Here is a 26,777-nt window from a genome sequence, read left to right as displayed (position 1 = left end):
AAATAAGCACAAATCCCCACAACCACACACCAAAATATAATGGAAAGTCTTCCCAGAAGAGTGGAGGTTATTACAGCAAAGGGGGTCTAAATGGGGAATGGGATCTTTAACAAGTACATATGGATGTGATGGTCAGGTGTCCACAAACCTTAGGTAATATAGTGTAGCTACAGTACTATAAACATGTTGGTTTTGACAAATAACTGATATTATTTATTGCCAATGGGGTATTGCAAATGCTGCTGTGGGTTTTGTGGAATTATTTCCACGAAGAAATAAAGAGGTTATTTAAGAAATGCAGATATTGCGGAAAAAGACTCTAAAGGAATTTATTAAAAATTAGCAAAATCTCATTTTACTGGTCAGGGTGTCAAAATTTACTTGAAAGAGTCATGTGAGACAGAAAGGTAGGAAAGTCTGTATTTCTGAAAAGTTAAAACCACTCTGTATCAGCTAACATAATTATTAAAACATTGTCCAGGTACATGTTACAGACAGTATACCACTACAGTGTCCCATTTTGTCTGTCTTCACCCTACTGAAAACCATAAACTCCTATTTTTCATCCTGATTCACTTTCACCTCATGGATCTATCAGCTGCTTCCAATATCTTTTCTGACCAAGGTGCCATTTGTTCCTATCTCTGCTGACCTCTACATGCATCTCACAGCTTGCTACTTCAGAATCTCTTCTCCAGCTCCTAATCCTCCGATTCCAGCTTCCTTTCCCCTGCAGTCTCCCAGCCCCTGGTGCCAGCCAATCACAGCTATTTATAGGATTAGCAGGCCTCCAATCACATCCTGCGTTGGAAAAAAGAACAAGGTGAGAACCTCAGTGGTGAGACAGTCAGGGTGTGCCACCTGTTGTGGATTTCACCATTTAAAGGTAACGTGGTATATTGAGAGACTGGAGACAGGATGTATATGAATGGGTGCAGACAGACACAGGCTTGTATGTAATTGTTTATGTCCATCAGAGGTCTCATGGAGTTCTATGATTACAAGCCTGAGATACTAGAGATTGAATTGATTTTTTTTTTATGAAATTGACTACGACAGTGATATTGAAAAGTAAAGATGGAAATCAGTGTAAATATATCAGGCCTCGTTTTATGAGTTGTGTGTCAATGATATCGTAGGTCACAATCAGCTAAAAAATTTTCCACCACATTTACAAAAGTTTTAACGCTCATTTTCTTTTGTTCATGAATACCAGTCACCCATAAACTGTAAAATACACCACAGCAGATTTGCATTTACTGACGCCCACAAAACTCCATAAAAGGTAAACCTGATAAGCTTTAAGAAATGAAAGCACAAAACGAGGACAAGACGGTGAGTGAAAAGGAATTTCTCAGAGGCAGGGAGTATAGAGCACGTACTGCAGATTAAGACATACCAGATCGGTCACTTATTGGTCCTGGTTCTAAAGTCTTGCACGGCATTAAAAGAAGATGCCATGGCAAAAAACCAAACAACTGAGCCATTGGAATGCGGTTCCCTTTTTTACAGTCGCATTTCTTTGGTCCTAACTAGTCTAATATGTCTTCATTTATGTATTTATGTTGGCTTTCATTATTTATATATTTTTAATTAATGCCACTAATATGAAATGACTAGGTTTCACAAAATTTACTTTCAATTTATTCGGTAATTGAAATAAATTAGCTATTTGAACTTTTCAGGGTCATCCATATATAAAATTGCAATAACTCATCACCAATTAGATGATTTGAAGCCTATCAATCTTGGTTTACATTAGTGAGTCTCCTTATACGTAAATTTATACAAACTCAGGAGCTCTCGTAGGATACAAACGTTTTCCTGAACGAAGAGGATTTTCATGAATAATACATTTCTTGTGTAAATGTTCCTACAAATGATTTGCGAATAAATTCATTATTAAATATCTAGCTTGATAAATGAGGCCCATTATTATGAAATTAACTAAATGTTAGCAATAGTATTTAATATGACACTGGTTTCATTGGTGATCTTTATGTGCGGAAAAAACAGGCCAGAGCTCTTGTCTTTCTACTTAAAAAAAAAAAACCAACTTTATTATAATCTGAGCTTTGTCTTTTCCCTTTTTAAAGTGTTAAAATACTCTGATTATTTTCACATTTACAAATGTTACAATGTGCGATATTTAAGCAAAACTCAGTTATTATGTATTCACGATGTTGATTCCTTTGCCTACCCACAAACCATTGTTGATGTTCATTTTACTGTGACGTGCCCATATTTACATCTGAGCCCGATCCAGCCAGCCTATTTTTGGACAGTGGCACCAAACACGCTGCTATGGCAGTGGAAATTATACTCAGATTGAATTGCACAGAAGCGTCAACAGGAAACAATCAATAAGGGAGCGGAAAGAAGCCCGTCATCCTTCATCAAGTCTTCATACTGTCCTCAAAGCCAATCACACAAGAGAGGACAGGAGGCTAGCCACATGTCTTACTGATGCCATTCTTTCCTTCATTTTGTTCAGCTAAGTGCATGACTCTGTGACATGTGGATCACCTTGTTCACACAGTAACACACATAACACACACTCTCAGACGGAGCAGGCGCATGATATCTATCCATCCATCCATCCATCCATACATCCTCTGTACCGCTTATCCTACACAGGGTCGCATAGAGCCTAGAACCTATCCCAGGGGACTCGGGACACAAGGCAGGGGACACCCTGGAAGGGGTGTCAACTGATCGCAGGGCACAATCATACACACATTCACACACTGCGGACAATTTGGAAATCAGCCTACAACATATTTGGACTGAGGGAGGAAACCGAAACCCTCGAAGCATGGGGTTGTAATGAGTTATATATATATATACTCATTACAACCTTGATAGGGATGTGGAGGGGCTAAAAACAGTGGCATCTTTACTCTCCTATGTATGAGTGACCATCACAAGCAATTAGGCATTCATGCCAACAATGCCTTCAGACAGGTTCAAGTATCCTGGCTTCCCCTTGCTTGCCTCATCATCACATGGCCAGAGCCAGCCGTCTGCCACTTGCTCTTTTCTTCCTCATCCTCGTCCTCTCACACTTCACATGTTTACTCACTGCTTGTCAAAACGGTGACATAAGTGCTTCTCTCAGGCAAAGCATGCTTCCTTCCCTGTAAAGTTTGTAATTATGCCCAATATCTTGGGGTATTCATTATTCTAATATGTCACTTGGTACACTTATGTTGTAATGGCTGTATATTAGGTATTTTAGCTTGCTGATTCATGATACATGTTTTAGATGATAGAGAATAATTTAACATTGGATTACATAAAAAAAAAACAATTCTAGTCATTTGCTAACATCCAATCTAAACTCCATGGAACTGTGTTTTCTGTTCCAAAAATGGTACTCAACGATACTTAAAATCGCTAGCACACATGAGGTTTAAAAGATCATAGCAGTCATGTCCTTATTGTACTAGTATACAAAATCTGAATGACACAGGAAGAAATAGAGTCAATTCAATTCAATTCAATTCAGTTTTATTCGTATAGCTCTTTTAACAATGGACATATACAGCTTTACAGAAATATATCAATTCAAGATATAGATTTTAAATGTATGAACTTATACCTGATGAGCAAGCCAGAGGTGACGGTGTATAATAGCAATTGTAGTTCTAGCCATCATAGTATAACTGTTCATATGAATTGAGGTCCAAAGCCATCTTTATGGTTTTTAAGTGGTACAATCCTCAGTTATGTCAATGATCTTTAGGCTGCAACATGTGGGGCCATCCTCAGCAGCAGCATGTGACTTCCAACAGATGAGAACTCCAACCAGAAGTAGACCATCAGGATGGATCAGGCAGATCTGGAGAGCAGAAGGAGTCAGGATCACTGGCATCTCAGGAGTAACATGTGTTGTTCCATAGAAAGAGAGAGAGAGAGAGAGATGGAAAGAGAGGGAGAGATTATTAGTTATGCTTATTGTCGTGTAATGGTTAAGGACAATGTAGTTTGCATGAGTGCAATCAGGGACTCTGGCAAGACTAGCTATGACAGCAAAACTAAAAGGGATAGCCAGAAGGTAACACAGACATCCACTGTCAACAAACCTGTGTGAGGGGAGGGCACAGCATCCAAATGTTCCAATGTCTTTTAGAAAAGATTGTAAAGAAATTTTATTGGGAGCCAATGCAGTGTGGATAAGATCGGGGTAATGTTGTCATATCTTCTGGTTCTAGTGAGGACTCTTGCAGCTGCATTCTGGACTAATTGGAGTTTGTTTACGCTCCTACTGGAACATCCAGACAGTAAGGCATTATAATAATCCACCCTAGGTGAAGAAAGCATGAAATAATTTTCTGCATCATGTAGTGACCTTAAATTTCTTTACTTAGAAATATTTCTGAGATGAAAGAAGGCTATCCTAGTAATATTATCTACATGAGCTTCAAATGAAAGACCAGAGTCAATAATCACACCAAGGTCTTTTACTGCTGCACATGACGAAACGGAGAGACCATTCAGAGTTACTGTGTGATCAGAAAGCTTCCTTCTAGCTTCATGTGGTCCTAGTACAAGTATTTCTGTCTTAACAGAATTAAGATAGAGGAAGTTAATAAGCATCCAGTGGCTAATGTCCTTTACACATTCCTCAACTTTATTAAGCTGCTGTCTGTCATCTGGCTTTGCTGAAACATACAACTGTATATCATCAGCATAACAGTGGAAGCTAATGCCATGTTTATGAATAATTTGACCCAGAGGTAGCATATAAAAAGAAAAAGCAGTGGGCCTAACCAGAACCTTGTGGAACACCAAAATTAACCTCAGTATGCACAGAGAAATCTCCATTTACATCAACAAACTGATAACGATCAGTCAAATAAGACCTGAGCCAGGAGAGGACCATTTCCTTAATGCCAACAACATTTTCTAGTCTATCAAGGAGAATAGTATGATCTATAGTATCAAAAGCTGCAGTAAGGTTAAACAACACAAGCAACGAGACACAACCCTAATCAGAGCCCAGTAGTAGATTGTTTACTACTTTAACTAACGCTGTCTATGTGTATATGATGCGGCCTAAATTCTGACTGATTCTGACTCATGAATGTTATTCCTATGTAAGTACAAGCATAGGATGCTATGCTGCAACGTTTTCTAATATCTTGGAGATAAATTTGATATTGGCTTATGGCTAGACATCTGACAGGGGTCAAGGTCAGGTTTTTTAATCAGGGGTTTGATAACTGCTAGTTTCAATGATTTCGATACATAACCAGTGCATAAGAAGTGATTATTTTTAGAAGGGGTTTGATTACTTCTGGTGTAATCTGTTTGAAGAAACATGTAGGTAAGGGATCTAGTATACAAGTTGATGAAGATATTAATGAAATTAGCATCTGATATTGCTATATTATTATCTACAGGGTTAGTTATAAGACTGTCTGGTTTTAAAAGAATAGTCTGAATTTTTTGTCTAATATTTTCAATTTTGCCAGTGAAAAAATTCATGAAATCTTCGCTGCTATATAATGATTGTGTGCATGTTTCTGTGGTGGTTTATTTCTAGTTAATTTTTCTACAGTATTGAATAAGAATCTAGTATAATTTTTTATCTTCGATTAGGGTGGAGAAATAGACTAATCTAGCAGCACTAAGAGATGTTCTATAGTTCAGGACGCACTCCTTCCATACTGTTTGAAATACTACTAATTTGGTTTGACGCCATTTACGTTGTAATTGTCGAGTGGTCTGTTTAAAGGTGCATGTGTGATCATTATACTATATATACTAGCTTTTTCTTTCTAATTATTTTTCTTTTAAGTGGAGCGACCTTATCTAGCGTGTAGCAGAACGTTGACTCTAAGCATTCAGTTGCCTGATCAAGTTCTTTGAGATTAGACGGTGATCCAATCATAATTGATATATCTGGGAGGTTATTGATAAAACTCTGTGCAGTAGCTGACGTGAATGTACGTTTAATGCAGTAGAATGGCAAGGTGCATATATTATGATCGATATGCAATTTAAGCGAGATGAGATAATGATCTTAAGATAGCTTCAGACTGGGGAAATATGAGTATATTTTCTATATTTAATCCTTATATTAGTATAAGGTCAAGTGTGTGACCACCATTATGAGTGGTATTCCATAAATATAGGAATGGTCTTGAGATCCTTGGAAAAATCTTGGAAATACTATTGAGTGTGAATTGCATGAAGTAGGAAGCTACTTCAGCCACATTAATGCCAGATAGATCATGTGATCAGTAACATAAAAACAACCCAGGTTAAAAAGACTAGAGTGAGCTACTGGTGAGCATGATTGGTAACTCAGACTATTTTTAGTGCTCAGATGACAGACCTCTGGTGGACAGAGGGCTACTGTGGTGTGCTGCAGCATCTTGATTCCCATTACCTTTTTTTCTCCTTTGTTCATGTTTGTTAGCAACATATAAAAAAGGCACATCCTGCTAATGTCACCAGCCCCTTAAGCTTTTAGCCCATGGTGGCAAAGCTGTAACTAGCAGCTCATTATGAGCTCAGCTCTTGCAGCTGCCTGCCCTCCCTCTCTTTCCATCAGTCCCGTCTTTCATCTCCAAACAGAGATGCTGGGTGACAGCATGGCAGAAAATGCGCCCTGTGTGCTTCCATAGGCCCGAGGAGCCCTTTCCAGCACCCACCTATCACTGTAATCCTTTGTGAAGGGCCACTTTGCCAAGAGTATTAATTAGAGGTTGGACTGTTGGGGAGCTGGTTCGTGTCAGCCACAGCTCTCTGCCAGGTCACAGCTCCACTCCAACACAACTGTGAGGGCAGAACTGCAGAGCGTATTTGCTTGTGTGTTCATGTATGGATTGGGTTGCTGGATGGTTGAAGCTTGAATTGGTCCAAAAATATCCAGTACACAGTACAGCACAAAAAACAAAGAAATATATTTTATAGCAATAAGACATTTGCTATGTTGTGATTCACAAATATTCTTTAACTGTCACAGATAAGCAAATGATGCAGGAGTTTGCAAACTTTTTGGCCAAAAGACTTGACCATCCCACTTTTTTTTAAATTCCAGATTTATAATATATATGAAAATTTAAAAAGCGACATTTACTAGAAGGCACCTCAGAGCCAAAACATCCCCGTCAGGTTTCCAAGTGTAAAATGTTTAGCAGTTTTATTCACAACGATGCTAAACACACTGACGTGTTCTGTCTTTCCACTATCGTTGTGATTATAGTTGTGGGCTATGCTTCAAATAAAAAAAAAAAACTCCTTCCTTACATTCAAAATGATTTCTAATTCTGGAATATCCAGAAGACTGGTACGCAAAACAGACCTCTCTGTAGGTTTGAAAGTGACATGAGAAGTTTTTAAAACTAGAAATTTGTCCATTTTTATTGTTGTTTTATTGTTGTTTTATTATTGATGCTAGTGCAGCATGTCACGATAGTGAAAAAGTATAGTGAAATATGTATGTACGTGTATGTACTAAAATAACTCATTCATTTAAATGTGGCTTATCTGAATGGGATTTCCAATAACATTTTGAAATACTAACACACAAAATCCATATTCAATACTTCTACTATTACGGTCCAATCTTTTTACAGTCCGAGGATTTTGCGATCGCAGAATTTAACGCAAACTCTGCAATATTCGAAGGAGCTTGCAATTTTTAAAAATTACCTCAGATTTTCCAGAGATTTGGACCAAGATGTGTCGTGTGACGTCATCACAACGTCCATTCAGCCAAAGCCCTCTTCGATTTGCATGTGTCGAACATGAATACAGCTAAAAGGTCTCATTTACCAACAAACATCACCATGAAAATCTATTTCGTGCAACTGCAATTTCGCCAATTCAAGTAGGTTTCTTGAAAAAAAGCACTAAAAACCCAGAAAAAAACTATGTGAAATCCTGTATGAACTTATATTGACTTGTGAAATAAACGAATGGAACAAAAGATGTAGGTTTCTCTCATGACCCAATTTATACATCAAACGACCCCATATGGGGTCACAACCCAGAGTTTGGCGTTTCATATCCCCTAAATAGCTTTTAAATGGTCTCTATAGTATAATTCACCCATGTGTTCTTCCTGATAGACCTGTTAGAACTCTGCTTGATGCTGTACACCCATGGTTCTCAAAGTGGGGTCTATAAAGCCGAGACAGAGGGTCCACTATTTTCTCATTTTGTTACGGTGGTAGAAATCTACAGTATGTATGATAGAAGAACTATGTTTTTTTCTGCCGATTTTGCCTTGATTATTAGATTAATATTATGTTGTCAGATTCATCCAAATTGTAAAACTGATTTTTTTGTAATCTGAACTCTAGAATAGTATAGTATATTTGTGTATTAGTATGTTTGTGTGTCTTCTCTCTCTCTCTCTCTCTCTCTCTCTCTCTCTCTCTCTCTCTCTCTCTCTCTCATTCCAGCTGTTCCAGTGCCCGAGGATCTCTATGCACGAGATGACCGTGTCAAGAAGTTAACCGGATTTCTCCCAGCTATGGAAACCTGAGATAGAAATTGGGAAAGGTTTATGTGATATCACATTAAGTTGGATGCTAGTCAATAGCAGTCGGGTGGAGGTGAGGCAGGTATGGATTTTTGAAAGGCTCCCTGTCCAACTCTGCCTGTCACTAGACAAACAACTTTAGCCTGTTGGAGCATGGGGAAAATTTAATCTACTGACAAATAACATATATTAAAAAGAGTATATTTCACATAAAAGAAATAGAGAGAGAAGGAAAGAGGAGCATGCCGGGCAGCACCGAAGTACAGGTTGGTCTTTGCAGAAATGTAAATGTTTTGTGATCATCGCACATGTGCAAAAACAAGGAAAGGGTTGAATTTTACTTCAGTATTAAAGCTTTCAATGTTAAAAAGAATTCTGTATTTCGTTTGTATTTAGCAACCAACAATGAGTTGTAAATACAATAAATAATAAATATAATAAACTAAATAATTAAAACTGTTGTATTTCGTGTTTTAGTATTTTGATGAAGAATGATATTTACAGTATGTTGAAGATGAGTGATATAAATAGCAACCAAATAGCAAGAACTAGATGCAGTTGTCAGGAAAATAGTCGTGACACTCCACCAATGAGGTAACCTATGTGGTTACTTTACAATTCAAAAAGTAAACATAAAGTCAAGATGAGTTCACATTACAATTTTTTTAGAGAAAAAAAATCAAGGTGTTAGAACGTCCCAGTCAATCACGTGACTTGAATCCAATGGAACAAGATTTAAAAACAATATGTTTAGAAGAATGGACCAAAATCACACCTGAATACTGCGGCCCATTAATTTCTTCATACAGGAAGCATCTTGAAGCTGTTATTACAAACAAAGGCTTCTCCAGTAAGTATTGAATAATTTTCAGTTTGCGTGTTCAATACTTTTTTCTTGTGTCATTCCTCTTTATTACACATAACTTCATTTATGGACTTTAATGTTGTGAATTCTTTAGATTTCCAGATTTCTTGAGTTGATGTCTGCTGAAAATTTCATGTGAATAGCCTCATTGGAAATATATTTACTGAAAAAAGTTGACGCATTCAATACTTATTCCCCCCACTGTATAAACATATACCACGTTTGCCACAACGCTGTTGAATTCTCAAATCTGAATATCCATCCATCCATCTTCTACCGCTTACTCCTTTTCAGGGTCATGGGGAACCTGGAGCCTATCCCAGCGAGCATCGGGCACAAGGCGGGGTACACCATGGACAGGGTACCAGTCCATCACAGGGCACAATCACACACACATTCATACACTACGGACACTTTAGACACACCAATCAGCCTACCATGCATGTCTTTGGACTGGGATATGGACTGAAACCCACGCAGCACGGGGGAACATGCAAACTCCACACACACGGCCCCAGCGGGACTCAAACCCCGGACCTATGGAGGTATGAGGCAAACGTGCTAACCACTAAGCCACAGGTTAATATTAATGCTCTCATTCTAATACATTTAGTCCTACAGTAACAGCTCATTCACAAGGTCTTGTATGGTGGACGCTCCATATACATTGATACGGTGAGGCTTTCTGTAAGTAGACATTTATTGCATGAATATATATGATTTTTGAATATATGAAAAGAGTCTCAGGTATCAAGACTTTGTAATGGAAAGTAATTTTTGTGAAGCTGGAGGCAACCTGAGAACCCAGAGGAAACCCAGGCAAACACAGGGAGACCATGTAAAACTCCACAGAGACAGTAAATGATAGTAACAGATAGTAACTTGAGTTCAGGATTGACCCAGGGAAATGGTCCCTGCTACACCACAATGTCACCCTTAACTAAGACTCATTCACATTCCTATACAACAAGAGAGGAAAAGTAAAATTCCTCTCAGTAGAATTTAGTAAGTTAATGCCATTATCTGTAGTTGTAATTGTATATATTTTGTACTCAAAATACTCATTTCTGTTTTGGTAAACTGATTTAAACCAGAAGTGGATGTGGTCTATACCAGATTTAAATTTTTTTTTTTTTTTTTTTTCAATTTTTTTTTTTTTAATGTTACCCCTACCTCTATGCCTTATAATTTACAGAACATAACTTTGTTCAGGTCCTGGACCAGACTCCCTGTGGAACTTGACTGTCTAACTGTGACTGAGTAAGCAATCTAACAATGAGGTTATTCCCAAATTAAAAAACTACAGCTGACAACAATAACAATCTAATAATAGTTTATTAGATTTACTTTTGCTTTTGGGCTTGTCACATTTCAGGACACACTGCACACACTATCAGAACACTGAAAATTATACAACTGAGACGCACTTCCAGTGCTGCTGTGAATCAAAATGGGATCATTTACGCGGCATTTCATTATAATGCCAGTAAGAACATTTTCGTAACATTTTAATAACGTTAGAGATAATTGAAGAATGACAAACAAATCTGCACTAAAAGTGCAAGTTTTCCAATATGTTTAAAAAAAAAAAAAAATTATTTAGTTATTTTTTGTGGTAAGTCCAGCCGAGAGCTCAATATACTGCATGAAAGCATATTTCCTTTGTACAGAAATATGGTCGAAATGTGGTTTTATTTTGGAGCTCAGTAAACCAGTCAGGCTAAAACTGAATAGTTTTATTCATCTCCCATTAGTATCCTGTTTATGAATTTGCTCTCTTCTTAAGTTCCGTGGGCAGGATTGTAAGCAGGTTCCAGGTATAATGTCCACATGTTGCAGATATATACTGCAAATCAAAAATGCGCACCAATGTTAACTTGTTTCCCGCAAAAAGTCTGACAAAAAGAGGTAAAACGTGTCTACCTTTTCCTATGTCTGAACATCATGTGCTAGTTTCAAGACTTTTTGTGTGGTTTTCACGTTGTAGTTGGGGCAGGAATATTTCTGATATTTGGCCCCCTCTTCCCAGCTTGCACAAATACTCCACCTATTTTTCATATCTGAATATGGATATCATGAATATTCATATTCATTTACGATCTATTATTTGTTCGATCCAAATGATGTATTGGTTTTTGGTTACACCACTAGAACAGTTACGCAATAGTGACACCAAACTCCAGTTTATGGTGTAGTTCCACCTCTGTTGCATCTCTGTTGCATTAACTGAAGAAAAATTCAGTAAATGGAATGGAGCATGTAATCGCTCTAAGTGAGATGTGTTTTTGTAATTATCTTCTTTTATTAGTGACCACCCTGAAGGGTCTAAAATATCCAGTACCCACTGCAAATAAAAGGCAAGAGCGCACCAGCAGTGACTTATTCTCCACCGCTGATTCTGTTATTTGTTCCTCAGCCAATAAGTCAAATCAATAATTACTCCTCCCAGAGAGCTACTTCACTGACATATGAAGATACATGCTCACACTTAGGGTCAAAAAATAAGGGAATAAAATTTAATTACTACTTTTTTTTCTTCCCTCATTGTTATTTAATGGACATTTTCATCAAGTGGCTGTCTTTTTAAGTCAGGCAAATTGTTTTTACTGAGCTGCTAATCTATGCTGGATTCATGAGCCACTTGTTGCGAAGCGATTGCTTCCTTGTTTGGAGGGAGTCATTCATTAACACAGCATGGAACAGGATTTGCTCTTTAGCAGTTGTCGAATTACACTTTACTTGGGCTTTTCCATTACATTATAACAGAGAGCCAAACAGAACAGCTCGATAGACCCCTATTTAATCTCATCTGCATCTGTATAGTATTAGCTTCAATTAGAGAGGATGTGATGTCACAGTGGGTGTGTTTGGACAGTAAGGGTGGATATCTGTCCTGTTTGATATACTGTTTGTAATACTATGTGCATCATGATATGTGATCAACAGTCCAGGATATGAAGGCAAGTAATTCAATACAATATCATTTGCAGCAGTTTCAGTGCCATACAGTGTGATTTAAGATTGTAAAGTGTGAATGACTGTTTTCCTGGGATAGGCTCCAGATCCACAGTGATCCTGATCTATCCTGGCCAGGATAAATCAGCTGTAGGAGGTTTTTCGGTGTATCTGAAGCCTATTGTGGGGCAGAAATACACACTGCACAGCACACCAGTCGATCTCAGCACTAATTTGCGTGTTCAGTATATTCCCATGTATTTTCCATGTAGTTAGTTGGTGTCTTATGGGTACAATATACAAGTAACTATTTGCAAATAATAATTGAGCAAACTACAGGGTGTCCCAAAAGTCTCCATACATAGGGGAAATGAAAACTTTTAAACAAAACACTTAGTTTATATTATTATTATTTTGATAGCCTTTAAGAATGCATTTGACAAAAGAAGAACGTATTGAAATCATTCTCATGGCTGGATCGGGAAACTGGCACAAGGTTGTGATGGACTTTAACAGGAAACATGGCAAGCACATCACACACCACACACTTACCAGACTTATTAACAAATACAAAAAGACTGGAAGTCTTGCTGACCCTGTCCAGGGTGTACCCTGCCTTGTGCCCGATGCTCCCTGGGATAGGCTCCAGGTTCCCAGTGACCCTAAAGGATTAAAAATGGTATAGAAAATGGAGGGATGGAGGAATGGTTGGATGGATGGATGGATGGATGGTTGGATGGATGGAAGTGTTGTGGATCAACTGAGAAGTGGACATCCACGAACATCCACTGATGAAGGCACAACCGATGTAGTGCTTGTATACAGTACAGTACACTATGTGTGGAGACTTTTGGGATACCCTGTACTGTACATCATGAACAAAGAGAATGAAGAAAACGTTATTTGCATGAGGTTTTTGTGCAATCATACTGTTGTTATCGAAAATATGACTTAGTACAAAAGTTAACATATCAAGGTTTATTTTAGGGAAAACCATATTATACGGGTGGCATGGCGGTGCACTGGGTAGCATTGCCACCTCACAGCTCCAGGGTTCAAATCTGACTTTGGGTAAGTCTGTGCGGAGTTTCTTATGTTCTTCCTGTGTGCCAATGGGTTTCCTTAGGGTTCTCTGGTTTCCTCCTAATGTCCAGAAACTTGCCAGTGTGTAGATTGAGAATGCTAAATTGTCTGAAAAATTCTGACCAGGATTTCTTTTGGCTCCTGAGGTTAAGGTTAAGGTTAGGTTTAGGGTTAGGTTTGGGCATAGTATTAATTAGGTGCTTTAATAATTGTATTGATGGAAGGTCCTCATAAGGATAGTAAAACAAACACTGTGTGTGCATGTGTGTGTGTGTGTGTGTGTGTGTGTGTGTGTATTGGACTAAACTAGGTAGTACCGGTGAGAAGGCAAGCCCGCAGAGCAAGTAGGTGATGTCACAGGGAGGTACGGTGACGTGTGTAACATGCTCAAACACACACACACACATACTCACCAGCAGCGCAGTTAGGTCTGTCAGTGTGTATCTGTCACAGCTGAGGCTGGACACTGGGCTCTCTCCATCCCCATAGCTGAGGCCAACACAGAGCGACATTTGTAGCCCCCGAACATAACGTTAAGATGTTCAGACAGACGAAACCCCTCAGGGAAGCCATCCAACGTGTGTCTCGTTTCTCCCCTCTGCTTTTATGCCTCTCTCTGAGACATCAGAGAACTCCAGAAAAGCATCTTACCTCCGATTACATTGCATACTTTAGTTGTATTGTCTGTGCAGTAACTTTTATATGATTAATAAGCATGTACAGCAGGACCTCATTAATTCATATGCATTTATACAAAATGATTATGAGAGGTTTGGTCTAATTTTACGGAAGCGTTATTGGTCATAAATTTACTACATTCAAAACAAATCCAATAACCACTGACATTGATTCAAATGATTTTAGAGATGTAGATGGTCAGTGAAGAGATGTTTCCTCAGTTGTCAATGATATTGTGAGAGCCTCTGAAAAAAACACCCAAAGAGCACAAGCAGTAGATGCTAGCTCAGCAATCTTAGCCAACCTTAGTCACGCCATTCTTCCATATTATCTTTAAGCATTTTTTTATTATTATTGTTTTTAACCTTTTAATGAATTATGCATGTGCTTGATACAGTCATGACAAAGAGTATTCATAATACAGCATAAGTATTTGTGTACTTGTAAAAGCGATGACTCCTTTTGGAAAAGCAAGCCTGTGAGTAAGGAACACAGCCTTCAGTTCGAGTTGTGACACCGAGCTTGTATATTCATTAAACGCAAAAAAAAAAAAAAAAAAAAAAAAAAAGAAGAAAAAAAAGTTTTCTGAGAACTTCAGATTGTTTATTGATTTTTATTTTTCTCTTGAGGTGAAACTTGAGAAGGAGTTTTGGTGTGGGGGGGGCTCCTGCGGGAACGCTGGAGGCTGAACGAGGGCGTCACGTTTCAGGCTGTGTGGTACGGTGCGATATGATAGCAAATAGATTGAGTAGCGAAAGGAGCGGTCTTGCTCCATTATGGTTCCTAGAGCAGTTCCCATTATAGAGCTGAAACACCGTGACATGGGCTTTACTGTAGAGGTTTAAACCCCAGTAATAATGTTAAACAGACTAGAATGATGCTGCGGCCTCACAGTGATGTATGATAGCATGCTGTATTGTTTACCTGCTGACTCTTATGTAATCAATACGCACACCTTGTTATTTCAGATTCATCAAAATTCAGAAGGGAGGATTCTAAATTGGGTAAAATGGTTTATATCGGAGATGTGGTCAGGTTCAGTGCTCATACCTTTCTGCTTTACTGGTACACTGCAACAAGAAGAAAAAAGATACCTTAGCAAGTGAAAATATCTTGGATATAGTCAAATGTATTGAGTATTTCATATTATAAGAGCACAATAAACCAAATATATGATTATATATCCCCTATTTCTAGACATTTTTACTAATAGGCTTGTTCTATTATCAGATAATTTTTTCAATTTTAAGCATAGATGATGTGCGGGTTGTTCGTCTGTCTGTCCGTCCGTCTGTCTGAGATTCTCGTTAGTGTGATGTCTCAGGAGCAAGTGGTTGAATGTTTGTAGGATTTATCTGAAATTATCATTTGAACAAGCAGGGGGTGTAAACTTTTGAACAGGATGATCGGTGTAAATTGTTCTTATTTTGCCTTCTGGGAAACATGTAAATATCTTATGCCGCTTCTGAAGGGCAGAACTAAAGGAAAAAAAATATATAACAATTTACACCGATCATCCTGTTCAAAAGTTTACATCCCCCTGGTTCGTAAGTTTGTGTTGCCTTCTTAAGCATCAGTGAATGTTTGCACCTTTTGTAATGGTCGTGTAAGAGTCCCTCAGTTGTCCTCGGTGTGAAAAGATGGATCTCGACATCAAATAGTCACTGTTGGAAGGGGGTCAAATATGCAGAAGATTCTGGTAAAGTAAAGAATGTGCAGGACCTAAATATGATTATTTTACAGATTCTGCAAGGCATACTGTATGTAAACTTATGACCTCAACTGTACTTACAGATTCATGTTCAGCCCATTATTTGGCTGGCTTCAATTGTTGCCCGTGGTCTTTCTGTGTGTCCGTCTGTCTGTCAGATATTCGAGATTCTCGTTAGCATGATATCTCAAGAAGGAGTGGTTGAATGTTTGTAGGAATTATATGGCAGTTTCCTTGTAACCAGCAGTTGACTGATTAGATTTTGAAATTGGCCACAGGAGGGTTTATCTTATATTTAGTTTTATATATAACTAAACTGTCTTAACTATATATGTTAAGGGTATTTCTGGCATACAAATTACTAACTTGAATGATTAGACTTGTTACTAGTGGAGGCATCCTCATCGACGCTCTTGGCATCGAATTGGACTTGTTTTTAAATATTCTCAAAGTAAGAAATATTAGATAAATTTGCCCATATTTAAGATATTTTTACTTGTTACAGTAAGTGTAAAGATAATGATAAAACACACACACACACACACACACACACACACACACAAATTAATATTTGATAAATATTCTACAAATTTTAGAACCAGCATTATTTGAGTCAGTTATGCTGCAAACACACACGCTATATCTTTATCCTAGCTCTTTTATACCGTTTCACACATGCTATATTAAAATAATATCAGGTTTTGTGCAGATTTGATCAGTATAGACATATAGGTGTGTAAAGTGTAAGTAATATGTGCAAGTTCTTTTACGTGTGTATGTGTGAGACAGAGAGAGAGAGAGAGAGAGAGAGAGAGAGAGAGAGAGAGAGAGAGAGAGAGAGAGAGAGAGAGAGAGAGAGAGAGAGAGAGAGAGAGAGAGAGAGAGAGAGAGAGAGAGAGAGAAAAGAAGCTGGCACACACTACAGAAGCCACTTAACAGACACACTCGGCTTGTTTTCTTACGTATGTCACTATGATATAAATAGCATTGATTAAAGCGCCTACCAGCCTCGGCATCTGTGCTTTTTGGCAGTGGATTCTTTCTGGCAGGAGCGCACTCTCTCGTTCAGGTTCTTGCTTTCTTCTTGACAGTGTAACACACGAGCATATGAGGACGAGCAGCCACCTGAACAATGCACCAAGTTGGCAGTCATGGATTACGCCGAGCCACAGATTGAGCTTGCTAAATACTATATGGGTGCAGGTGTCGCATAACCTGCCATATTGGTGTGTAAGCTACATCAGAGTGACACAGTCAGCACTGTTTCCTTCACACATTTAGAAACACACTCATGAAAAGAATAAAAAGAATCAAAAGTTTGTGGAGTCCAGGTCTATTATATTAATTTCATTTTTATAAGAGCTGGGTGTGTGAATGTATTTGCGTGTGTGAGAGTGCGAGTGTGTAAAATCTGTTAGAACTCAGCATGAACAAACAGATTCCAAAGAACTGTGGGAGTGTCCCAGGTGCCATTTTGTTGAATGTTCTTGTTTATGAATTATTAAGGGTGTCCCGTGGATGTGGCTTTTCTGCAGATCGCTGGCACGCAGAGTCTGCAGAGGCGTGACAGAAAAGACCTCGCTGATCCCATTTGATGTCCCTCTCGGCTGCGTTTACTGGATTAAAATGAAAAATCTGGTGTCCCAGTCAGGGACACTGCTTACATACAGTATAATACTCTCCTGGCAGGCATTTGCATCAGAATTTAACTCCTTTTTTATTGTTCTTTCTTTATTTCTTTCTTTTTTGGAATCACCATCAACTTGAGGCCCATGCATATTTAATAATCCCATTTGATGAGGAAAACACATGTTCAGCACATAAAATCAATTGGGCCATGAATCTCTGTGTATTAACAGGAAAACAAATCTCTTTTTGTGATTTTTTTAAGTTGTATGTAAATTGGAATGTGATTTTGGGGGGAAATGTCCAATGGGACCCTCACACAACGAGCGGTCACTGCTATGAGACGGGGAATATTTATGCACGTGTATACACTTATATTTATGCCGCATCTCAGAGCACATCTGTTGCTATGAATTGTAATTTGAGTCACAGCTTGGGGTCCCAGTAATTACAAAAGCAAATACCTTAGCTCTCAATTAACAGCCTTCATCTTTCACATCAAGCGATAAGGCTTCAAAGTGGGATTGCTTTTACGGTAAAGTTTATAAAAGGTAAGATGCGTGTCTAGACAGATCTAGAAGTCCAGAAGCATCTAGAAAGCTCTTCTTTTCTCAAGAGAATAGATGCACAATGAATATTCAGTTAGATTCATTTATGTTTGTGTTTGCTTTGTATATTTGTATGTATGTTATTTCTTCACTTATTTAGTTATTTATTCATGTATACATCAACAGAATATTTTATAACATATATATATATATATATATATATATATATATATATATATATATATGTATAGATAGATAGATAGATAGATAGATAGATAGATAGACATATCTGCACAGAGAGAGAGAGAGAGAGAGAGAGAGAGAGAGAGAGAGAGAGAGAGACAACCGAGCAATTTGAATTCAGCATTAAACATACATTTAACCCCAGAAGAAAAGTTTAAGTCTACACAAGACGGGTCACATTATCCACTCAAAAAAACAACATGAAAAAAGGAAGAAGAATTTGTTTTTTTTTCTGCTACTGGGAAGAATAATGGCATTATGGATTTTAACTAAGTACCAGGATATTTTATTCAAGAACCTGGTTGCCTCTGCTGGGACGTTAAGATGATCAGAGTGGTTCATCACCGCAGGAGTCACTTCACCTAACATTAGGTCATTCTGAAGCCATTATTTTGCTGGAAAAACTGCACAAAGGTGTGATTTTCACTTCTTCTGCGTCACAGTTCGCCTGCTTATACTATGCACTAAAAGCATGTGAAGAAAAAGTACGAGCATTTGAGTGTGTAGCAAAAGAGTATGCACCCTCTGAGACATACTAACACGTCACGTAGTGGAAGAGAGCATTATTGACCAGAAGAGAACACTGTCACCTCAATAAACAAACTCCTCAATGAATTTCAGCTCATCTTCATTCATTATTTCTTATTACATTTACACCAGGTAATGTAATTTAATTATTTTCCCACATTTCCTCCATACGTCGTGATTTCAGGTTGAATTCAGTGAAGCAAACTATCACAAAACTTCTCCTCCCTTGTGCAAGGAGTTGTGGGAATATTAGCTGAATATGTGTCCATGGTTCCACACTTCGAAAATCTACCAGAAATGGATAGTCATTTCAACATACTATGATTCGGAACACAATAATTCTAATCTCGGTTACTATTTAGGATGGATATTAGGTGAATTGGGATGCAGCATTAGTCTAGTATGGTTTGACACTGCTATTGAAAAGAAAGGATATGGATGATGTGTAACGCATGCTGGTTTGAGCAGCATCTCTTTGTAGAACAGGTGGTTTCCTGCTTGTATGGGATTTGGACTGTGTTTTGTCTTCCTCAACTGAAACCTGTAAATGCTTTATATACAGTACGTGCAATGTATAACATCACAGAGCATGCAACGTCTCTACATCATCATTTGTCAAAGTCTCCATTTGTTCAATCCTACATAGAGTTCTATTGTTAGAGACTATGTGACCACGCCTCTTATCTGCTCCCTGTGGAGAGTTCAGGCTTCAAGTGATAGAAGTCATCACTTTCTGCAAGACATGTTCAGAAAAGAGCAGCTTTGAGCCAGACAAAGAGGAACAGGAGGCAGGCTTTGTACAAGAAACATGGAGGGGGGGGGTTGAAGATAATACCCGCGATGCTTATCAGCCCTGGAGATAGGCACCATGTTTCATCCTCCAAGCTCCCGTGTGCTCCTTGGCAGCTATGGCCCTCACTGCATAATCATATTAATTTATGCCTCGCATCAATTATGCATTGAGATTGTCCTGATAGCTTGTCACTTTTTATCCATTAGTCTTTGTATGCTAGGTAGTGGGATGGGTAAGTAAACAGGAAATACTACACACTTTATGTTGCTTTGAGGGGGTTGGCAAGGTGCCGCAATAGATTTGTGGAGATTTAAGGGTTATTACATAAATGTAGGGTTGGGAATCCTTGATTTTTCTTATCTTCTTTGACACCTCGGTGGGTTTGTTAATGGTGGCGTGGGGGGCGGGGGGGGAGGAGCCTGCGGGGTTGGAGGTGTCACATCTGAAATGTATTTAACAAAGAGGAGGACGTTCACCTGGAGCACTGCTGGAAATGTTCACATTGAGGAATGCAAATGGACTCAGACAAGGCATGTTGCCACTCTGCTGACAAGACAATTACCTGTGAAGAGGTAGCTTACACGGTGCAGAGGGAGGGAGACGGAGGGAACGAGGGTTCTGCCAAAAGTGTGAGAGCATTTTTAGGCTTGCATTCACAAACTATTTCAGAGAAAATAAACTCTCTTGATCATAGATCAGAGATCCAGGATTGTTTTTACCCTTCCATACCATAGCAAATTTGAATAGACAGAAGATGCCTAATACATAAGAGACCTAGAGTTTGAGCTTATATTTAGTTATTGTGCAAAACAAATTCTAAGAAGCACTGGGATTCAAAGTATTTATAGGAAGACTGGCAAATATGAGGGACAGAGTGGTCTAGTTAGTAACAATATGGAGAATTTCAAGCCTAAGTGTATCAGTAATAACAATAAATAACAATAATAACAATAAATATTAATAATAATAACAATAATAATAATAATAATAATAATAATAATAATAATAATAATGATGATTATAATTATTATTATTATTATTATTATTATTATTGTTGTTGTTGTTGTTTTTGTTATAATGATGATAATAATAATAACAATAATTATAACTCTAATAATAATAATAATAATAATAATAATAATAATAATAATAATAATAATAATAATAAAAAATTCATAAAACCAAGAAGTGTAATATGATTCATGGAAAAGTAAGTGTGGAGGAAAACTGTTTCCATTATTAAGGATGATCCTTGCTATCAAATCAAGATGAACAGGCTCCTTTTTCTGCATGATGCTTTGCAAACACAGAGACACAGAAGTGCATATGTTTTGACATAGCAGTGGGAGCCACTCTATCACTTTATACGTCCAACTCATACAAAGCTCATTTGTTTAAGTATATGCCATCTGGACAGAGAGTTAATGAGGAGTGTCTCTCCCAGGGTAAAAGAGTAGGCCGGCTGGCGACATGGCTCTGGCTGGACCACGCTGATAGCATGAGGAGAGAGCTCAGAGAGAGGGACATGGGAAACACACAACATTCTGTCTTTTGTTTTTTTCTTTCCTTCTTTTATTCCTTTACAGCTTCAACAATCTCAGGGGCTGTGTTTCCTTACTGAAACTTCACAATGATCACAAATCAGAAAGTTTAATCGCATGCATATGAGCCGTATAATTACAAAACAGGCTTCTATATTAGGGGAAAGTGGGGTCAGTTGTATAGCATTATCCATCGCTCCAATCAGCAACAGTGGTGGCCTGCTGCACATCTTCAGTAGCATCCTCTGTCTGCCTACAAATAACCAACTTAATCACAGCTCTGAATTTATTTAGAGACTTTGAGGTCCGATTTCATTTGGCATGCAAATGAGTCTAGTTGACTATCAGGTAGCATGATTGATGTTAAGCTGGCTAGCTAGCTAGCATATCAGATTTCAAGATGGTTGACAGTTTGCTACCGGAGCTGCTTAGATAAGCACTAAAAGAAATAAATCAACTTTTCAATTTTGAGTCGTTTTTCAGTTTGTATGTCAGAGGTAGTATTTTTATTTTATGCTTCATTAATTAATTTATTTGTTTTCAAATCGAACATTAACTTTTTACGTTGACATTTGATGTTGGTATTTGTGGTTGATGTGTAATCATGCAATGTTGAAGTCAACTACCAGGAAATATGTCGCAAAAGAATGTAATCCGATTGGTCAGAAGGTGTTCATTATTTTTGTATTTTGTAACAGCATGGCTCAGAGAGTAGTTCTGACTGTAACATGAACGATGGGATTATTATAAAATGCTCCCTCTAATACGCCATTGTTTCTATAGTACCAGCTTTTACACAGGGACTTGCATGTAAAGAAATATGTATAATTATTGATTTATTTATTTATTTTTTAAATTAAGAGACATTTATGTAACATTTATTGAAGGAGTCCCACGTGTCAGAGGCTTCCAAGAGAATGACTGTTTATTATTGCTAAAACATTAGTGATATCAGGAACTAACTTGTCTCACAGACATTCCACAAGATCAAATCAAACACGTCATTTATTAATATATTCAACATTGCAATCACTGGCAAATCGCTGTGGTATAATCTGTGGTATAACACACATTGGACCGTGCTGTTACACAAAAATAACGCACCTTGGAATAGTTAATGTCTCTACGTTTTGCCATGTATTAGACAACCTAGATGTGTTATTCTTTACATAACACATAGCATCAAATGTATTGTTGCGTCCTCGTAAATTCCAGCAGCCTCAATGTAAGACGTCTTCACGTCTCCCTGTGCTAACATACCAAATAAAAGTAAAAAAAATACATTTTATATTTTATAATATTCATCTGGTGCAAATTTTATGCAACTACGTAGGAGATCTATAGCACGATAAAGAATTTTACAAAAATCGACACATCTTACAGACAATGCAATGATACAGGTGAACCTCTAATGAATCCTTTGATTTAAGGTTAAATATACTTTGGTATAACGTGAAAAGGGCATTTTTTTTATTATGAATAGTTAACAGACAGATGGAGCAAATTTTACTCATAAGATTTACAAAAAAAAAAAGGGCCAAGTTGCTACTGACCCCGCTCTCCCCTATTTGGTTTCTGCTGTGTAATTGCTCTAAAGCAACATCAACAACAACAAAATAAAAGAACATAAAATACAATTCAGAATTCATCAACAGGATGTGAATTATCTTTATACCTTAATATATAGCTTATTGTTTTTTTTTCTTTTTAACGGTAGACTGCTCTTTTTATAAAAATTAATATAAAATGATATTCATTTTCTCATAAAATGATAATAAGGCATCAAGAATGCTATTAATAGTCTAACTAGCCTATTTATTTGAAGTCTGTGCCTAATGGTCCTAGCACTAAATGATTTAAAGGTCGGTTGATAGCAGGTTCTTGCAGATGCAGGATCAGGGTAAAGTAAATGGCATTCCTCTTACGCAAGAGGAGGAAGCCGCACTCGGGTTACATATCAATTAATGCCTAAATGCAGGGCAATCTGATCCGTTCTCAGGCTCGGAGCTTCAGCAGTTTCTTCTGTTACATGGTGTACTCAAGAACTTCAGCATTTTCTACTCATGCATAAATGACTGCAGAGCTGCACATTTCCTCCATACAGAGATGCAGCGCCGAACTCTCAAAGTGGATTTGAGAATTGAAATTTCGAATTTAAATGTTGGATTGAAACTCACTTGAGTCAGGTGAGTTTAAGACTTGAGTTTGGAGTCGAGAATAGGCTCCACATTGAAAAAAAAAGAAGCCTAAAAGTACATAGGCAAACTCAATGGACTGAAATGCCAGGCTAGTCTAAAAGGTCTGGTTTTGATCTGAGGTGAGCTTAAGGACAAAGTTAAATACAAATCAAAAATCCAAATCACTCTTCAGTTCTCTAAAGTCAGATGTTGAAGAAGCAGAGCTGAGAGAGGTGATACAAACACTAAGCCATGATCTCTTAAACCAGACTGAAAATAAATGGAAAAATGGAAGATGGCATGGGACTTACTGAGACAAAATAAAACCCTGTGGAAAAAAATAAAAATAATAATAATAATTAGGTCTAGGGGCAACCGTTTTATTTCTGCACTGTAAAATATTTACTAGAATTTTTTACAGGACTGTAACAATTTACAGTTATCAACAGTAAAACTTATTTATACTGAAATACTGTATTCTCTTGCATAGTATAAAAAAACACAATCCTGTACATTTGCTCATTGGCTGATCTTTAAAAAAGTTCAAGCAGGATACTGCGCTAAAGGTTAAAGGTCTTGCCCAAGGACCCAATGACAGTGCTGCGATTTGAATATACAACCTTCTGATCTGTAGCTCCAAGCCTTAACTACTGATCCAGCACAACTAGCTCAATTAACTATACCACTGAATTAACTCACAGGAAAGGTTGCACTGCGTCAGTGCCAGCTAGTTGTGCTAGTTGTGGTAGCTTTCAGTGGTTGACTTAAAGATGTGTCATGTTATCAAATCCCAGCACAGACAAACTGTCGTGAGTCCTTACACATGACCTTTCAGCTGCATCACTTCGTAAAAGCATGAAGAAATGTCCTGGATTAGGTCTATTTGTTATTTTATTCTGTGATATAACAAAGCTGAAACTTGTTTACTGTGCATTTTACAGTCTTTTTTTTTTTTTTTTTACAGTGTGCTTTTGGAGGTAAGTTAAAAAATACAGTGTATACATGTGCAAATACAGTATGTAGACATTAATACATTGCAAACATGTGGGTTAGTTTATATAAGTCTGTTTTTTTTCTGATTAGCATGAGGAATAGTGTGAATAAACCTTACTGATGGATTCATGTCTGTCGTCAGTGTGTTAAAAGCACGTGCAAGGCGTCGTTATGTTGTTTTATCCGCAGTTGAATGGGAAATGAAACAACTTGAGGGGCAAGGTGAGAGGCAAAAGAAGAAGAAGAAGAAGAAGAAGAAGAGGAAGAAGAAGAAAGATTTCTCTCACGACGCGTTTGGACTCGATAAATCGATAAAAGTTGTCCCAAACCGCAGCTCTGCTCTTCTTTCTTTCAGTCACTCGTGTCCTCTTTAGTTTATGAGCCATGAGATTAGGTAGGAATATGAAACAAAGAAACGGAACTACGACCATTTATCAAAAGGCAACTTAAGGATGGTTTCGGATAGTTTAGCGTTGAAATGAAATGATTGTTATTATTTTATTATTTTTGGAAAGTTTGTCAGAGCAACCGAACAAAAGTCGAGTTCTGATAGTTTAGTGTCAAAAAGGGAATGAAATGAAGGAGACACTGGACCAGTGTGTCAGTGTGTGTGTGTGTGTGTGTGTGTGTGTGTTTGAGCTGATTGCAATGATTCAATTTGTGCATTTTCAATGCTGTTTTTTTGTTTGCTTTTCTTCTTCTTTAACAGAAGAAGTCGGCTATACAGTGTCAAAAGCCTAGAGAACAAATCCCGTCAGCCAGTATGCTAAATAATAATAATAATTGCGTGTGAGGTAGTCTATATATATATATATATATATATATATATATATATATATATATATATATATATATATATATATATTCTTTAAATTCTTTAAATTCATTTTTTTGAAGGTTAATAAAAGTTCAAGGGCCTAAATGCAGAGGATGTATAATTTTATGAATGTTTTAAGTGCAAGCTCAAAGGGGTTCACTTCAGACAGTGCTGCTTTTTTTCCACTTTTATTTCCAGACCACACTAGTCACTATTTTATAGCCTGTATTTTCATTAATTAGCATTATAAATAGTAACTCTTGTCCACAACTTATTTTCCAGATTTTCCGTTAAATAGTCAACTCAGAATATTTATTTATTTATTTATTTATTTGCCTGGATTTGGGTCATTCTACAAAAGTGGTGCATATATATATATAGACAACTGACACATTTACAATAATCATGTTCATTAGTAAAAGAGGCAAAATAAAGAATTCATATTTGAACATGTTTACATATCTTTCAATATAGTAGTTTGTATGTTCTGTTTTATTAAGTATTATTAATCATGATTATGTAACTCCATGCATAGAATAATATAGGGTAGAAAAATAAATACACATGTGGGGGGGGGGGGGGGGGGGACATAATACAAGTGTCAAGGAAAATAGCATTTGAATATTTTCTACTTTGAAATGCGTATTTGGTGTTTTCTCAGGGTTTTGCCATCGGAGATTGTGCACTTCTTGCTGGGAGATGGAGCTCTCGTGCACAATCACGCCTTCATCCTCATTTATGATGCGTTTTCCCCTAGCGAGGCTAAAGTCGATATCCAAAATCATCCTCATAATAATGGTAATAATAATAACTCTGAAGCTGGACCGTGATGGACGGGAAGACGTGATCCCCACTGGCCATGTGAGTCCACCCCGACACCCCGACACCGGGACTTCCACTGGCCATGTGAGTCCACCCCGACACCCCGACTTCCACTGGCCATGTGAGTCCACCCCGACTTCTCCTGTCTCACGTGCTGCTGATACTCTCAGCTTACATTTAGAATTGTGCGATTACTCAAATAATTTTTTTTTTTTTTTTTTTTAAATCAGCCAGAATATAGCGCGTGCAGGTAAATCCGTGCATGTTGTAAGAAATAATCTTAAACTGCTTTCCGGCTCTTTACAACATTCATTCTTTACAACAATCTCACACAGCAGTTTCACATTTAACACACTGCAGTATTCAGCAGTATTTGGAAGCGTTCCCTTTTTTTTTGTCATTTCATACTTAACCATTAAAATCTTGAAATCACGAGTTGCTGAAAGTCCACAACACACACACACACACACACACACACACACAGCGCGCGCGCGCAAGTGAAGTGGCACGGCTGATGTGGCAAACTTTTAAACGCGCGCTTCTTCCCAGCGCGCGCTAGTTCCGTGTTTAATCGCCACATCCTGAGCCTGATGCGAATGTTACTGACTTAGGAGTTAGGTTTTAATATCGTGATGATTTAATTTTCATAATAATTAAAGTACTAAACTGCTGAAAAGGGAGGGGGGAGGTGGGGATGGGGGGTTGCAATCTGAGCGTCGCGTCTCCTGTTTTTATCGCGCAATGCTCATGACGTGATTAGATTGAAGGCATGAATGAGGGCAGACAAAAATGATTAAATTAGCATATCACAAAAATTCAACCCTCTGCCGTAAATCCGTGCTGCATGCTGGAGCTGGGACTGGAGCTGGAGACTGTGCGCTTTACGCCTGTGTGCTG

This window comes from Ictalurus punctatus, chromosome 9, assembly GCF_001660625.3.
Source record: "Ictalurus punctatus breed USDA103 chromosome 9, Coco_2.0, whole genome shotgun sequence".
Lineage (NCBI taxonomy): Eukaryota > Metazoa > Chordata > Actinopteri > Siluriformes > Ictaluridae > Ictalurus > Ictalurus punctatus.
The sequence above is the reverse complement of the archived record's forward strand: the minus strand, read 5'-3'. Positions refer to the sequence as shown.